Here is a 16067-nt window from a genome sequence, read left to right on the forward strand (position 1 = left end):
GGTTTCCTTCGTCGTCACATTGCGGGAATATTTTTACAGCGATTTAAATCAATGCTTTCTCACTCGATGTATACACGAATGTAGGCTTTGCTCGGACAACAGTTCCAAAACAAGCAGTGGTTGTCTGTACAAGAGAGACTTTATGGATCCCAGTGGAAGAGTGAAGTAAACTGAATCTTGTGTACAACCACGCTCCACAGAGGGAGCTTAGCGTTAAGACTGTCCTAATTCTAACTGCCATACTTTAACACAGGCGATGATCGTAGAGCTCAGATCGGTAAACTGAACGAGGTTGCATTGGTTATATTTTAAACCTAAAGATGGGTGGTACATGAGCATTTACATCATATATACAAAAAGATATCAACATGAAGAGTGACAAAGCGAGCGGTTCTTTCTTAAATTGTTTGATAGGCATTACTTAGAAGTTGACGGATAACAAGGTAGACACAATTTATGGATAACAACTTCTTTAATACTGTAAAAAGCGAAGTTTCGGTATAAATCCTTATATCTTGCTTGACAACGGTATACGGGCCTATACCGAAACGTCGTTTTTTACAGTATTAAATAAGTTGTTATCCATAAATTGTGTTTAACTTGTCGGTTCTTTCTTATTAATTTACATAGACATGCCATGGATCTGGACAAATTTCTTATATCTTTCAACCTTTTTGGTGAAACAGTTCTATAGAGTTTTAAAATAATTGGCCCCATGTGGTATTTTTGGGGAATATACAGAATTGTTTGTTGGAGAAGAGCTTCGCATCTGAAAAGTTTGTAAAACACATCTCCTACTGAAAGTGAATCACGTAGTTGACAAAGCCTTTCTTTACCAGAATATATGTACGTAGGTAGCAATGTATGGTTTTAGGGCTTCTGTTATGTAAGTGTTAAAAAGACGACAATGCCACACGTACTCGACATAATACCCCCCGCAGCGGAGCCCGATAGGTGCAAAGACAAACTCCACCTCCCACATCGCAAACGTATGTCGAATAATGAAGTATGGAGACATTTAATTAACCCCATTGTACAACTGGTTGCTGAACTCCGCCGACCGTTCATTGTTTTCTTTAGCACCAACAGGTACGCTGTAGACTTTCAAGATGACAGAACAGAGTTTAATTGGATACTAATCACGCGTGTTTGTGATAAATCGGAGTGGGTATACAGGGGGCTCTACAAGGGGCCACTGTTGACATCTGGCTACCTCAAGCAACACCAGATAAACCAGAGTTTGAAAGCGGTAATTCTATGTCAGGACATAATATTACGTTCCTGAGTTAATCTGTCAGATCTGTTTTTTCTGAATCTGTAGCCCTGAAATCGGTGCAAAGATCAGCCAAAGATAACAGCAGTCTGTGGTAGGCAGCTTCATATATATACTGTACGAGGATCATCCCAACCAAGTTCCTCGTCTCGCCCACAAAGCGACTTGAACCCGCAGGAGGTAGGTGTGCACCTATACTTTATACGTATATATATAAGATAGCTACGCAATAAATAGCAAAGAACAATGAAGATCGAAGCGTGGTTTATTTGACGATAAAACATTGTTCTATCATGACGTCATTTTAGGAGATACGAACATGCGCTCGCAACTTGTGCCGTTGTATATTGGGCGAGGGAAGTGTCTTGTGAGTTGTTCCCCATAGATAGCTGGGCACCGCAGATAAACGCTATGGCCGAAAGATCGTACCCAAAGGCGGGAGAGATATGACAATCGGTATTGGGAGAAAAAGGTACATGTAATTGACGTGAGGATTGTGAGAATATGCGGGAAATACCACCTGTGCATAAAATGGATTTTTCCGACATTGCCGAGGTCGCATTCTGTTGAAGGAGCCATCATTATTAAAAAACGGGTAACGATGTTTAAAGCTTGCAATTACTCCGTTATCCTTAAAGAGGCTGTACATAATGTACATCTCAAAAAGAAATATACGACTCGTGGTCGTTGTTTGTCGTACAGTAAAACACTGCAGCAGTTTTATGGGACAAAAAACAACTGCCACTCGTCATTTATTTCTTAAATAATGATTATGATAATGCTGCTCTTGACGGTAGTAGTAGTAGTGAGTGAGTTTGGTTTAACGCCGCTTTTAACAGTATTCCAGTTATATCGCGGCGTGTCATCTTAATGTGGGAGGAAAGCCCGAAGTGATGCAGGTCTCAGACGTTTACCGCTTCAGTGAAACCCACGAGCACGGGTATGGTGCTGACAAACCCAGAACAATAGTAGTAGTAGTAGTAGTAGTAGTAGTAGTAGTAGTAGGTCCGTCATAGTAAATAATTGCTTATATCGAAGCTATGTCTGATCAGCCAGTATGCTCACCTTGAATTCAGTTCGAGGTGTAGCTGTCCAAATACTGACTTGCAACTTAAATGTGTATAATTGTCAACGCTTTGGGCACATCAGCAGATTCACACTTATTCTTGCCCAGACGTGGTTAGTGTCGGCGTTTGTCCCCTAAAGGCCACAGCTAGTTTATTATTAGGTCTTCTGATTCACCGCTTCTTTTTTCACGAGTTGGTATTTGAAAATAGGCGAAAACAATTAATATACCTGTTGACAAAATAGGGGAGGAGGAGATGGAGGCAGCTTGAACGATGGTTATAAAATCCCCCAAATTAATGTTTACAAGTCGTTCTCCGATCACCCTGAAGGGAAAAACGATTCGAAGAACAACCACTTTGCTGTGGCCTACTTCTGTTATCTCTCTATCCATTCTGAAAGTTAAACACAGCGTTTAAAAAAATGTAAATGTTATCATTAATTTTCTTGTATAAATCACCTCTTCACTTTGGGGTTGGTGGGTAGGAGTTGAGGCGCAGTACTACAGCGCTGTAATCCTCTGCGTACTTTAGTAATAGTACATCAGCACTAGAATAATGCTGTTTTTAGAAGATTTAAAACTTTTTGAAATTATATCAATATTAAAATTATTTGTTGAAAGAATCTCAGCTGTTCATCTTTTATTTCCAAATGTATGTTTCTAAATACGATGTTATAGTAAAGAAGAGTTACTGTTAAAATATTTTTTTGAGAGTAAATTAACTTCCTCAATTTTCATTGACATTTAACAATCACAAACGTGATTTGGGGGGTTTTAATTGGCAATTAAAAGTAATAATTTCTAAAAATATTTCTTTTCAGCTGCAGTAGTGAGTGACTTAAAAAACTTCGCATCGAAATTATTTCAGCCATTCAGCTGTAGTAAGCTCCGATACAGCTACATAAGTGTCAATACAATATCAAATATAAGTACCCAGTCATTGTCTTTAATCTGGGTTTCATTAGCTTAACAACTATTAAAACATCAGTATTTATATATACCTCAATCCTTACGCGCATTCTGATTGGTTTGTCGTATTTCGCACATAAAGTTGATCGATAGGTTACGAAAAGGGTCGAGCGGTGACGTATGTATTTTCGTGCCCCACTAACAAAAAACATTAGTTAACAGTTTTGCAGTGCAGTCATAGCGTCACCAGACTTGTGCACGGGGGCATTGTCGTGGTGGGACAACACAGCTCAGAGAGTTTTCCACGATGCTCAGCCTTTATATTCTCACGCAGTTGCCTTACCATACCATGTGCCTTTAATGGTCTGATTTTTCCGGGGGTAGTCCGTCCATCAGTTTGATACCTTTGGAATCCCAGAAAAACCGAATTCACCCCATCGCCAGCTGATGGAACAGGTTGTTTTGACCGTATTTAGTTCCTGGCTGATAGTGGTTCACATACACAACATTTACTAACGTCAGTAACCTGCACATGTGTAACTATACATACGTGTGTATATGTAAATTTACTATGCATTCACATGAAAATCAACTTGTGTGTAGATAAAGTATGTATATTGTGTAAGGCACACATATTCGTCCGTCTGTTTAAGACTTTCAACACAAAACAGGTTGTTTTCCAATCAAAGTTGAATGCGAAGAGAGTTAATTCACCAAAAAATTCGCGTGTAGCAACATGTGTTATATTTAATTTGTACTCAAAGATTTGACTTCTTGAAACCAAAAGAAAACACCGCCCGCTCCACTCTGTATATACGCATAAAGTTAGCAACTGTTGACAATTTGTTTGGTATTGGCAAAAGAACAGATATTAATTAGATCATACGTTAACATTGCAACATATACACACAGTGCAAATTGACATTTACATTTTCACCTGCTCCAGACATGATGCAAATTTGCTCCTGGTGTAAATATACACACATGAGTAAGCACGTTCACGTGACAAGTATACTCACGTAGGTATTTCTACACACGTATGCACATACATGTATACACACATATGTATGGAGGCGCATGTGAACGGGGTATTAGACTCATCCATGGTTACAAAGAGCTGAACAAAATCAGAAGGTCTGCTTCAAAATGACGAAAATATTCACGAGTACCGTATTGGCAATATGACGTGGGGTGTGTCATCGATCATCCACGATCATATCATTTATTGATCAACATTTTCCTCAGTTGTGGCAGTTGAAAATGTTCCTGATCTTGGCTCATCTTTCTCTTCACTTCTTGAAACTCCTCTGCTCATCTCATAACCGTGAGCGGCAAAGGAAGGAGCATCGCCCCTAAAGTTGGCACCATGTCCGTAAGGATGCTTTTTGGAGTTGGCCATATCTGTTGGAGATACTTCATGACAGCCCCGAAGCCAATTTTGACCATCATCATCAACAGACAATTATTGATAGTCATGATATTATCCCGTAAACTATGATTTAATTTTCAGCTAGGTCTGCAAAGCCATACATTTTTTCATAAAAATCATGAGCCTAAACATTTTGCTACAATGTATTTCTTGTGGCGGGTGTTTTTCTCCAATATTCTGAAGCACAATTATCTATATTTTTATTTTTTAAAGCATTTTCTGGGACTCTTTACAATTTCATTTTACAATGTCTGTATAGTCATGTGAAAATGATCCGTGAAGATCCGGGGTAGAATAGGTCTCCAGCAACCCATGCTTGCCGTAAGAGGCGACTAACGGGATCGGGTGGTCAGGATGATTTGGTTGATGCATGTCACCGTATCCCAATTGCGTGGATCGATGCCCATGGTGAATCCCTGGATTGTCTGGTCCAGACTCGATTATGTTATAGACCGCCGTCATATAGCTGGAGTATTGCTGAGTGCAGCGTTAAACAACAAACAAAGCATGTGTATATATGTATGATATAAATGTATTGTATTGTTTTTTAATGTTTAATAATGTCTCATAGTCTCTTTGTGGCCGTCCTAGTCTACCGAAGAGGCATTCTTCTACCTAGTGTACAGCACGTGACATCTTAATAAACTACATTTCTTCTTCGTCTAAGATACACATGATAATCGAGGATGCCTCGTCCCAACTGACACTTTCTTCCCTCTATTTCAGCCCAGGTACCAAGTTTGATTGTCACGTCCTGACCAGACACTGATTTCTGCTGTGTTGATCTAATGGGCCGTTTTCGGTGCTGTACACGGTGACCTTTGACAAGCACTAATGAAATTGGTCTAGATGACGCGTGGTACACCGTGACTTTAAGAACGCAGGATATCAAAGACATTGTTGTCATCTGCGTGTGTGAAATTAACTAGAGCGCCTCACCGACAAAATGTCGGTTTATTGGCATTAGCGCATGTATACAGACTTTTCTCCGGCGGTAAGTTGGAATGCAATAATCTCACCTTCTGCAGAAGCCGCGGCCAGGCAAATTGAATAAATTGTCATCACTCAACCAGGCGTTGTTTTCAACCTTTACAACGAAAACCAGGAACTGTCACTATGGGAACGGCGGATTGTATTATTGCGCATGACTCTATGAAGTGCTGAAGAGTTTGTCGGGTCCACTCGTTGCACGAGGCTCTATTGGTGAAAACATTTCATTACCGTTCAGCACGCTGTTTCCCCAGCTTCAGTCGATTACTTCACTGAGCAGACGACAGACCACACGCGGACCGAGGAGCCGGAGCAGACGATCTCTCTCTCACTCTCCCGCCAAAATGATACGAAATCATATACGCAAGAGTCACGATCCAAAACGACGGGCGAGTTTGTGTTTGTCCTCAGACCCGAACCCCCTCCTTACTGAGGGGGTGAGAAGAAGGGGGTCCCTCTTCACCCCCACGGGGCCTCTCCTGACTGTCCCACCTGTAAGTGACCAGAGGCGGAGCTCATTCCCGGGGGTGGGATCAGGTTTACCGGTAACTACAAATGGTGACATTACCCGGCGACGATCCTCGAGTGTCACCCCGGACAAGACTGGGGGATTTACGGACATTGATGGTCAGCCAAACTGTAGGTCACTGAAAATCGTCGTGTCAACGATTGGATTATTTCTTGTGGCTGTCTTAGTGTATTCCTTCGTGAGACTCGTCACATGAGAAGCGACGCTGTCACGCACCAAGATGTTCTAAAAACGGATAATTTCAAGGGACCAAACCGAAGAGTGTACATATCTATCATCGGCTGTATATTATATTTTTGCACGTTTTGCCTGTAAATACCGACATATGACTACAACTATTTTCATGTTATGTCTTTGACGAGACTTATTTTCAAGAATGTGGACATGTGGAAGTTATACATCGTTGGACGTCAGATTGATCTACCATAATCACTTCAATGGATATGTGCTTTTGTTTGTTTCTTAATGGATACTACTTATACTGCAACATTGCGAAACTTCAATTTACCGAGAGGAAGAAGAGGCTCCGACCCGATCAATGGAACGGAATCTTCTTACCGAAACAATGCGCGAAAGGTTGATGAGACTGCCCTACTTCTCTCGGAAGCTCGTTTTCAAGGGATCATTTCTCGGGTTACTGTGGGGGAAGACCTGTACGTGACGTAACGCTCACAACGGAAGACAGGATGAGCGGTATGCATTTCAGGAGGGAGATTATCGTTGCACCGGATGAGTTGTGGTGTTCAAGACGGCGATAACACGATGCACCTTTCACCTCGGTGTGACCTGCACGTGCTACCTGTTCAGTTGGTGTAACAGGTATCTGTAGGTATATAAATAGATGAACTTTGAACTCGGACGGGTCTGAATGGAAGTAAATTTAGTATGTACCTCATTACTGATTACAAGGAATTCGACCCATCTCTAATTGTTTACATTACTTATCCATTTTAGTGTTAACAATCGCACGTGCTTGTAACACGGCAAGAGTCCAATGCTATTAATTCTGTATTTTGAAAGCACTACGCTTTTAGAGGGTTAAAAACTGCCGGGCTAAATAAAGTATGAAATTGAAAATTGGATTTGACCAAAAAATGACAAATATTACCAAAACGTTACTAGGCTGAAAACAGTCGCCGAAACAAGGTCTTAAACACAACTGTGATACCCGTATCAAATACACCTCTATCGAATAACCTTTTTTATATTTTTAGCCACCATCAAACACGGGTGTATGCCTTCATTTGCCCTGCAGTTTATATCTCATATTAATCGGGTCGTCAGATTGAAGGTTTTTTAAGTTTAAGGTTATTTTATTCAAGAGAAACCTCGTTAATCCAGACTAAGCACTCCCAGTAAAGTCGTCCAGATAAGCTAATCATAATTCGTTGTAGTATCTCTCTAAAATACGTCATGGAGTTAACAGTAATCGCTTTGTTGTGACTGATGGATGTCCAGGGTCCTGGGTAACGAGGTTTCGGAGTATACAATGTCTTCGTCTCTTATGAGTATTAAATGTGCAAAAATTGTTATAATAATTTAACATATGTGCTTAAAAAATATTAAAAATGAATGGAAGCTTCCCGCTATTTGTGTTAGCAGGTATACAAAGTGCTGATTAGTACTGTGAAGGCTTAAGACCGGACGCGAAGCTCAGCTGACGTAAACCCCATTTAACCGATTAACTGCCAAGCTTCTTTAGCTGTCGATGTGATTTCAAGAGGTTGTTGATGTTATTGTATATTTCATTCACCTGCCAGGCTGATTGACGTGGGATTATGTCAATTGCATGTAATTAGCATACACAGACTGGTTGGGAAGGAGACTGTAGGCTCATGCACTCTTACATATTTACAAATGCATTCGATAAAGTTAAGAAAACATATCAGTTCATTTGACAGGAACAATTAGACAAAACACGAGACACTACAAACTACTGCTGCACTTGTTGAATGTGTATGGTCCCTAGCTAATACTCATTCAATTCCAATTTTTCACTCACGTGTTCAATACTGGATCACCGCATTCACACATCACATTTTTCCTCATTTAACTGAAATACTAAATGACATGGGGTTTTTTCGTGAAAAGAATGAATGTATTTATACAAACATACATACCCACACGTGGCTAATTCCCAAATAGGTTCGAATCCTGTGTTCGAAATAAGCGCCAGACACTGGCCCGGGCAGGTAGATCTCGTGTCAGGCCCGTAGTTGTTTTAATTTTTTTTTGTATGGGTTCTTTTGACTTGCGGCACATTTACGTGTCGATTAAATTATCAAAATAAGCTGCAGTTTTCTAAATGAGGGTCTGAAGAGTTTAGTCAGGGCCCGCAGCTTCTAAGCCTGTGGGGGGCGGTCGGGTAGCCTAGTGGTTAAAGCGTTCGCTCGTCACGCCGAAGATCCGGTTCGACTTCCGGCATGGGTACAATGTGTGAAGCCCATTTCTGGTGTCCCCCGCCGTGAATTTGCTGGAATATATAAAACCATACACACTCACTCTAAGTCTGTGGGTCCTGATGGCAGCCTTGCACTGTGTTTCTTTATGTCAAACACTCGAATCCCCCCGTGGGGACAATGTGTAAAGCCCATATCTGGTGGCCAGGTCGTATCAGGACTGAAATGTGGCAACAAGCCCTGTAAAGTCACTCACTCACTCACTCGCCAGTTTCATTGCCTGGCTTTGGAGGTGAGGTCAAATGGGGATTAAGGCCCCATGTATGCACGTGTGTTTATAGTGCTAGCCCACTGAGATACCATGCCGCAATTTTACACAAATACCCCACTCAGACACAGTATACTGACTTCTAGCCGACCAGTCCCTGTTTTAGCCCCTAAATGCCCAGAGTAAGGCAGGATAACAACAAGTACCATCTTTTAACATCTTTTGGTATGACGCGGCCGGGGATCGAAGCCCGGACCTTCCGCTCTCTGGACGGACGCTCTACCACTAGGCGACGGAGGCGGTAGCCTAACGTTGGAAGATGAATGGCGTAGATTGTAAATACACACAAACTGTGTCCATAAAGTCGACTCTGGTGGTAAATTACTACCATATTCAAGGAATAATTGGGGGTTTGTTATGTCCTGAAACAAGGATAACAGATCATGATATAACCTATTGACGGCGACTCGACAGACCAGCCTGACATCGACCGCGACACAATAATGACAAGGAAGAACTGCCAACACGACGGCACGGTGATATCTGATCTACGGAGATCAGGTGATACAATAACACTTAGTGAAAAGTCGCGTATATTGCTTTAGGCTAGTTTCAGTCTAAGTTTCGTAAACTCTCCGCTCTTGATCAATAGAATTGTCTTTGCGAAATGTACACGAGCGAGAACGTGGTATGACCACCACGTGCACCCGTGGTGTTGCATACCTTTATCAGTCAGATAGACAGACTGACAGTAGTATATCAGTGTCTCACTTCCGTACATACATAAAACAACTTTGTACAACTTGACATAGGTAGAATGTACAGAACCATTCAAAAGAATTATGAGAGACAAATTATCATACAATTCATACATATATGCTATAAAGATGATATAGTAAAACGCTATCCGTATAAAAGATGCTTTCTACGATTAAGAATTAAAAAGCAGACTTTGGCAAGTATAAAACACACGTTAGCATTGTTGAATATAAAACAATATACGATAAACAATTGTCGATATCAGACTTTTCCAAAAGATTCGGAGATTTAGCAATACAATCATAAAAAAGAGCTGCCCTCATATCGTCATATAATAGGCAGTGAAACAATATATATCATGTATATATCACGACAACATTTGACGCCCGTGAAGACAACCTGGACACTGTATACGCAGATACAACGTCCTTTTGGAAACCAATGTCGTCATATGGCTGGAATATTGCTGAGTGCGGCGTTAAACAAAAAACAAAAACAAAAACAAAAAAATGTATTAACACTAGCCAATTAACGCCTTTTTAGTTTTCCTTTGAAAATTATCAAGAATGATTAGAAAACGAAAACACTTGAAAGTGAGTGATCTTGTGGCAATATTCAAGCCATATCACCACGGCCAGCTCGAATCTAGGCAACACGTGGGGAATTGAACCGGGTCTTCGACAAGACATCTTTATAGCAAACACTCTAGCTCTTGTACTACTGTCCACTATTTGAAAATCGATGTGTCAAGGTTATCCTTCGTGTTTCACACTGGAGGACTAACATTATGCCTTTGAAACGAAACTATTTCAGGACTGTGTTTTGTTAAATCGTCTTTGAATACGACATAAAAGTGACCGGAGAATCTTTGAAACTGAAGAAATCTAGACTTGCTAAACTGCCATTGGACTTACATTTAGTCCCAGAAATAAAGTTAACATATCTGAGTGAGTGAATGAGTATGGTTTTACGCCGCTTTTAGCAATATTCCAGCAATATCACGGCGGGGAACACCAGAAATGGGCTTCACACATTGTACCCATGTCGGGAATCGAACCCGGGTCTTCGGTGTGACGAGCGAACGCTTTAACCTCTAGGCTACCCGACCACCCCTATCATATTTGAAAATATATATCTACAAGATAAACAATATAAAATCCAAATGGAGTCCAGAACAATCCTTAATTTCATCATTCTAGATTTGAGCTGGAATCCTTTTAAAATCTTTTCTCTTGGGTCTGGGAGACCAACTAAACTCTTATATACATGCGTCTGAATTTTCGGATATTATTGTTACAGGGTCCGTAACGAGGGATTAAAGGTTGTTCCGTCTCTTTCTAAACGTACATCTTGTTCAATACGCTTACACCTTCATGCGCTTCCGCTGTCGATGGCATTACAATGGTTGTTCTTGATTCAAGTGGCAGTACAGCCGTGTTAGTTATGAACGTTTCACGAAACACGCGCGGTGTATGAGGAAGCACGTGGTTAACACAGCCCATTGTGCACAGGTCCGGCAACACTTGCGGCCTGATTTTGTTAAGTGTTTGTACGTGTCTTTCAAACGTAGTTTTCCCATTAACAAAGTGGGCTTGTAAGACGCAAACAACATTAAGATGTTGTAGGCAGTAAGTAGAAGAAGAAAAAGAATAGTTTATTATGGTGTCACGTGTTATATGCATATACATCAATAGTCATTTCATATTGTTTTAGATATGAGCCCCCAGCCAATTTTGCTTACTAGACACTTTTAAAACATGTACATCGTAATTAATTAAAGTTGATTATGTTGACGATAAGATTGAACATGCTAGTATACAATATAACAAGATACAACCTGATTTTATTGATACATCAATGCCACACCTGTAGATGATGTGAACGTTTGTTTGTTTGTTTGTTGTTTTACGCCGCACTCAGCAATATTCCAGCTATATGATGGCGGTCTGTAAATAATCGAGTCTGGACCAGACAATACAGTTATTGACACTATGAGCAACGATCTCCGCAATTGGGATACGATGCATCAGCAAAGTCAGCAAGATTGACCACCCGATCCCGTTAGTCGCCTCTTACGACAAGCACAGTCGACTTTTACGGCAAGCACGGGTTGCTGAAGACCTGTTCTCTACACGGATTTTGATGCGAAAGTGCCAAGGCTTATTGACAATATTCCTCACATAATAAGCTGACACGCCGGGATGAAACTGAAACGGTTCCTAGCGGTATTAAACCATCCTCGCTCACCACTGAAGATATGTGAAGACAGTCAGCATATCGTCGACAACTTTGATTGGTGATATTGTAAAACCCGTTAAACCGGACCGTCGCTTGAGGAATCGCCCGGGTTAACGAGTTTCTTGATTAATGAATCATCACTGGTGTGGCGTTTTACCCTCTTGCATACATGTTGAAGTCCCGAACAGTTATCGTCTGGAATGTGAGGTTTCCGGATTAAGGGGGTCTTGAAAATGAGGTTTCGCAGTATTGCATGATAAGATGTTTTCACTGAACACTGTGCAATTTATTGTATATTTAAGGTATCATGTAACAGCTGTTCAGTAAGCTTGACAGTCGTGTATTTCAAGGGCATATGTAAAAAACGCCAAAAAACGCCTAGCACAAACTGTTTGAGAAATCGGAGTTGAAAATGTTGTGTATGCAACTTTATTCCACGGAAGATTGTGCATTTCTTTAAGACCTATAACATAACTTGTCATATTTGGAAGTTTAATTTTAATAGAAAATGTCTACTGCAATTATCAGTTTGAAAGGAGTAGCAAATATCTTAGTTATTATTACCCTTGATACATCGTTCCATATCCAAGTCATTAAGACAGAGTTCATGTCCTATATAGGACATCTATGTTGGGTATCCCAGTCTGTCTACACATAGTAACATAGTATTGTCCATGTCCTATATAGGACATCTATGTGGGTATCCCAGTCTGTCTACACATAGTAACATAGTATTGTCCATGTCCTATATAGGACATCTATGTGGGTATCCCAGTCTGTCTACACATAGTAACATAGTATTGTCCATGTCCTATATAGGACATCTATGTGGGTATCCCAGTCTGTCTACACATAGTAACATAGTATTGTCCATGTCCTATATAGGACATCTATGTGGGTATCCCAGTCTGTCTACACATAGTAACATAGTATTGTCCATGTCCTATATAGGACATCTATGTGGGTATCCCAGTCTGTCTACACATAGTTACATAGTATTGTCCATGTCCTATATAGGACATCTATGTGGGTATCCCAGTCTGTCTACACATAGTAACATAGTATTGTCCATGTCCTATATAGGACATCTATGTGGGTATCCCAGTCTGTCTACACATAGTTACATAGTATTGTTGTTCAACTGAACAAAGCTGAGGGAAAAAATGAAGAATACCGAGGGTTTTTTAAGTAATTGAAAATTGAAAGATTGAAACTGTTGTTGAGTTTTATTATGTCTATTTACCCACCACGCATTCCTGCAACAGTTTGTAAAAAGTAATCAGTAGCTGGGTAATTTTGTGTAAAAATACATAGGTTCAGTGAAGACTGAGGTAAGACATGAAATTTGCAACCACATGACCACTACCATGTTTGAAATGTAAACTTGTGCCGAAAAAAACAAATATATTGATTTTCAAAGATAAAATATCAAAGATACCCATAAGCATTTGTCCATTATGGGAATTTTTATTAACTTTTAAAAGTTTTATATCAAATTATATTTTTTTAAAGTAAACCATGTAGAATTATTCTGTTTGTGATGACTTAGTGCCAGTACACGTCATCTTTTGGACATAATATTATGATTAAGATATTTTCTATTAAATATCAAACATTTCGAAATTTACTGAGAGGTACAGTTTTCTCTGCTACTCACTCACATAATCCGAAATGACAGTCAGTTTCAGGAAAATATAACTTTAAAGAAAACAATCCCATCGCTTCATTATTTTTTCAAAGGAAATTGAAAACAAAATTAATAATTGATGTATTGCTACCTTATCCAAAGTAATCTCTCATCGGATTATAAAAAGTAGAGCGTTAAAAGACGCATTTCAGTCTTCTTTGAAATGAACACCGATTGAAATACATGTCACGCCATCATCAAAGGCTTCATGACATAGCTACATTCCATGTCAGTGCATATTGTGATATTAAATGTGACTTCAGATGATTGGCAAATCAGAATTTTGAAAGGTTTAGTGGCATGCACTGATGAAGGAACTGAACGCTCCCAGACGAGGCACGGGGTTAACGTGGCCTGATTGACGCCTTGGTTGTCGATGTCATGTCAATATCACCAGCTGTCATTCGTATGGGCCGCTGTAATGTATCCAGGCTTGATTCAGGAACACAGAAACCAAACATAACCAACTCTATTTCACTCATTCCAGGTTAAGCTTTGATGTAATCGTCAAGATATTTCAACGATCCTGCAATATTGCTACATTTTCTGTCTTGTACAATAATATGGTTTGATCAAATTGATGATTTTGTACATGTAACCATACACTTGTTTGTTTCTAAATCTGTTGTTGGTGAAAACGTGTTTATTATATAATAGCTGAATAGTTAAAAAGTGGGGTATGACAATGCCGGGTATATTGCATTTAAATTTGTTTTTTATTATATTTTTTTGTAAATGCTGTTCAATCTAATCTCGTAAAACGTTTTTTATTCAGCAGAATGAGTTTTCAGTCACGTGTCTGGGCGCGTGCGGTTCATTACTGAACTACTCGCTCAGGAGTAAAGTTTTTGCAACGATTAACAAGTAGACCGCGACAATTTCCATATTGCGACAATCAATACACTGTTTCTCAATCGTTTTTTATTTATTTTTAAATTCAGCCCTTAACCTTTATTTCATAATCACCCCAGGTTAGCTTTATAAAGTCATAAATTGATTTTGTTTGTTTCGAGACCCCATTTGATGTTCTGATTGGGGAACATATAGCTATATTTAGTAGCTTCATTAGCTGCCTAACCCAGAGGCCAAACAGAGTGGGGGCCCAAACAGGAAGAAAGAATGATTCTAATCATACACTGTATAATGTGTTTAGAATGTGAACACATACAAGACATGTTCAGGAATGTGTTTAAATCCTAAACGCAATACACATTAGGTGTGTTCTATCTCAACACGTTTTGGGTCGAAATACGTGAAATAAGCTTAGTCTCATAGCCTAACATCACCTAACCACAACATCCCCATCCTCATCCACTACAACAAATCGGGTCCCTCATGGTACTGTCATAGGTATCACATTCGACTAATGATAGAGTGGTGCTGTACGAATATACTGTGAATATACCACCTGTGTGAACATAATATACCACCTGTGTTAACATAATATACCAACTGAACTGAATAAAACACATTGGAAAACAAATACAACACCCCCAAAGTCAAATAACTTTTAGAGTTTATAATGTTTACGACAAAGTGCATCTCATTGTGTACCTCCCAATAATCTAAACATGTTAAAACAAAGTGCACATCATTAATATTGGGCATTAAGTCAAATGTGGACAAATACTAGTTCTTCTTTCATACAGGAAAAGGAAGCTGACAATGTAATAAATCTGATTACTACGATCGACTTAACTTACCCCACCACCAAAACCATTTTTAAGACGGGAAACATATTCATGGAGAGGCGGTTTGGCAAAATAGTTTAAATTGAAATTTGTTCGTGTTGAAGGGAAACTGGACTCGGGTCAAATGGCAGTCCCAATCATTTTGAAAATAGACTCGAGGCTACAGAACAGAGTGGGCGTTCAACTAACATACACATGTACATGTAGCGTCGTGCCCCTGAGCCATAGCACTGATACACGGTACTGTGACATGACACTGATACACGGTACTGTGACATGGTGCTGGGACATGGTACTGAGCCATAGCACTGATACACGGTACTGTGACATGACACTGATACATGGTACTGTGACATGGTGCTGAGACATGGTACTGAGCCATAGCACTGATACACGGTACTGTGACATGACACTGATACACGGTACTGTGACATGGTGCTGAGACATGGTACTGAGCCATAGCACTGATACACGGTACTGTGACATGACACTGATACATGGTACTGTGACATGGTGCTGAGACATGGTACTGAGACATAGCACTGATACACGGTACTGTGACATGGCACTGATACATGGTACTGAGACATGACACTGATACACGGTACTGAGACATGACACTGATACACGGTACTGAGAAATGACACTGATACACGGTACTGAGACATGACACTGATACACGGTACTGTGACATAACACTGATACACGGTACTGAGACATGACACTGATACATGGTATTGAGACATAGCACTGATACATGGTACTGTGACAGGGTGCTGAGACATGGTACTGAGCCATAGCACTGATACACGGTACTGAGACATGACAC

General features: G+C 40.1%; 1 long non-coding RNA gene across 1 annotated transcript; it reads left to right on the top strand.

Annotated features, from left to right (window-relative positions):
* The first annotated feature begins 1061 nt into the window (after positions 1–1061).
* LOC124135688 lies at positions 1062–7778 on the top strand. Its single transcript, XR_006861253.2, has 2 exons — positions 1062–1453; positions 5404–7778. It is a non-coding gene; the product is annotated as an uncharacterized LOC124135688 (long non-coding RNA).
* The last annotated feature ends 8289 nt before the right edge of the window (positions 7779–16067 follow it).

This window comes from Haliotis rufescens, unplaced genomic scaffold, assembly GCF_023055435.1.
Source record: "Haliotis rufescens isolate VD_foot unplaced genomic scaffold, xgHalRufe1.0.p SCAF_1, whole genome shotgun sequence".
In the NCBI taxonomy this organism is placed as follows: Eukaryota; Metazoa; Mollusca; class Gastropoda; order Lepetellida; family Haliotidae; genus Haliotis; species Haliotis rufescens.